The sequence below is a fragment of the Bos grunniens genome, chromosome 12 (genome assembly GCF_055505025.1).
Source record: "Bos grunniens cultivar Pamir isolate PY7600 chromosome 12, Bosgru_T2T1.0, whole genome shotgun sequence".
NCBI lineage: Eukaryota > Metazoa > Chordata > Mammalia > Artiodactyla > Bovidae > Bos > Bos grunniens.
In genome coordinates, this window is record NC_141176.1 from 18,290,442 (window position 1) to 18,292,800 (window position 2,359).

General features: G+C 43.3%; 1 pseudogene across 1 annotated transcript; it reads left to right on the forward strand.

The window, feature by feature from the left end:
* The first annotated feature begins 655 nt into the window (after window positions 1-655).
* Window positions 656-2,006, forward strand: LOC147361443 (heterogeneous nuclear ribonucleoprotein A1-like; annotated as a pseudogene). Its single transcript, XR_015137917.1, has one exon. The product of XR_015137917.1 is annotated as a heterogeneous nuclear ribonucleoprotein A1-like (transcript).
* Window positions 2,007-2,359: the final 353 nt, after the last annotated feature.

The following is a 2,359-nucleotide window of genomic DNA, read 5'->3' on the forward strand; positions in this document are numbered from 1 at the left end:
AAGACTCTTGAGAGTCCCTTGGACTGCAAGGAGATCCAACCAGTCCATTCTGAAGGAGATCAGCCCCGGGATTTCTTTGGAAGGAATGATGCTAAAGCTGAAACTCCAGTACTTTGGCCACCTCATGCGAAGAGTTGACTCATTGGAAAAGACTCTGATGCTGGGAGGGATTGGGGGCAGGAGGAGAAGGGGACGACAGAGGATGAGATGGCTGGATGGCATCACTGACTCGATGGATGTGAGTCTGAGTGAACTCTGGGAGTTGGTGATGGACAAGGAGGCCTGGCGTGCTGCGATGCATGGGGTTGAAGAGTTGGACACGACTGAGCGACTGAACTGAACTGAACTGAAACACTAACCAAAAGAAAATTAGTGTAGCTATATTAATATCAGACAATACAGGTTTTAGGGGAAGAAATATTTCTAGAGATTAAAAGAGACATTTCATAATGATAAAAGTGTCAATTAATGATCAAATAAAATAGTCGCAAGTTTGTAACACACTAAAGAATGTATAAGTAATTTATAAAAAATATAGCAAAATTTCATTATATATTAAGCAAAGTTGACAACTAAAAGAAGAAATGGATAAATCCACAATCATTATTGGAGATTTTAGCACTTCTTTCATTAGCTGATAGAAGTGAAAGTGGCTTTCTGCCTGTGGACGCCTCCGAGAAAGCATCGTTGAAGTCTTCCCCGCCTCCACTGCCATCATGTCTAAATCAGAGTCTCCCAAAGAGCCCGAACAGCTGCGAAAGCTCTTCATCGGAGGATTGAGCTTTGAAACAACCGATGAGAGTCTGAGGAGCCATTCTGAGCAATGGGGAACGCTCACAGACTGTGTGGTAATGAGGGATCCAAACACCAAGCGCTCCAGAGGCTTCGGGCTTGTCACATACGCCACGGTGGAGGAGGTGGATGCGGCCATGAATGCAAGGACACACAAGGTGGACGGAAGAGTTGTGGAACCAAAGAGGGCCGTCTCAGGAGAAGATTCTCAAAGACCTGGTGCCCACTTAACTGTGAAAAAGATTTTTGTTGGTGGCATTAAAGAAGACACTGAAGAACATCACCTGAGAGATTATTTTGAACAGTACGGGAAAATTGAAGTAATTGAAATCATGACTGACTGAGGCAGTGGCAAAAAGAGAGGCTTTGCTTTTGTAACCTTTGATGACCATGACTCCATAGACAAGGCTGTCGTTCAGAAATACCACACTGTGAATGGCCACAACTGTGAAGTGAGAAAAGCCCTGTCTAAGCAAGAGATGGCTAGTGCTTCATCCAGCCAGAGAGGTCGAAGTGGTTCTGGAAACTTTGGTGGCGGTCGTGGAGGTGGTTTTGGTGGGAATGACAACTTTGGTCGTGGAGGAAACTTCAGTGGTCGAGGTGGCTTTGGTGGCAGCTGTGGTGGTGGCGGATATGGTGGCAGTGGGGATGGATATAATGGATTTGGTAATGACGGAAGCAATTTTGGAGGTGGCAGAAGCTACAATGATTTTGGCAATTACAACAATCAATCTTCAAATTTTGGACCCATGAAAGGAGGAAACTTTGGAGGCAGAAGTTCTGGCCCCTATGGTGGTGGAGGCCAATACTTTGCCAAACCACGAAACCAAGGAGGCTATGGTGGCTCCAGCAGCAGCAGTAGCTATGGCAGTGGCAGAAGGTTTTAATTACTGCCAGGAAACAAAGCTTAGCAGGAGAGGAGAGCCAGAGAAGTGACAGGGAAGCTACAGGTTACAACAGATTTGTGAACTCAGCCAAGCACAGTGGTGGCGGGGCCTAGCTGCTATAAAGAAGACATGTTTTAGACAATACTCATGTGTATGGGCAAAAAACTCCAGGACTGTACTTGTGACTAATTGTATAACAGGTTATTTTAGTTTCTGTTCTGTGGAAAGTGTAAAGCATTCCAACAAAGGGTTTTAATGTAGATTTTTTTTTTTGCACCCATGCTGTTGATTGCTAAATGTAATAGTCTGATCATGACGCTGAATAAATGTCTTTTTTTTTTTTTAATGTGCTGTGTAAAGTTAGTCTACTCTGAAGCCATTTTGGTAAACTACCCCAACAGTGTGAAGTTAGAATTCCTTCAGGGTGATGCCAGGTTCCATTTGAAATTTATTTACAACCTGCTTGGTGGAGAAGCTGTTGTCTTCAGAATCTTGGTGTAGTTGAACTGACAGTTACTGTGTTGTGACCTGGAGTTCACCATTAAAAGGGTCACCCATGCAAAGTCATGGAGTTTTTTTTTATTTTTTTTGGTTATTAATGATTGTTGGCACATCCTATGCAATATATCTAAATTGAATTATGGTACCAGATAAAGTTATAGATGGGAATGAAGCTTGTT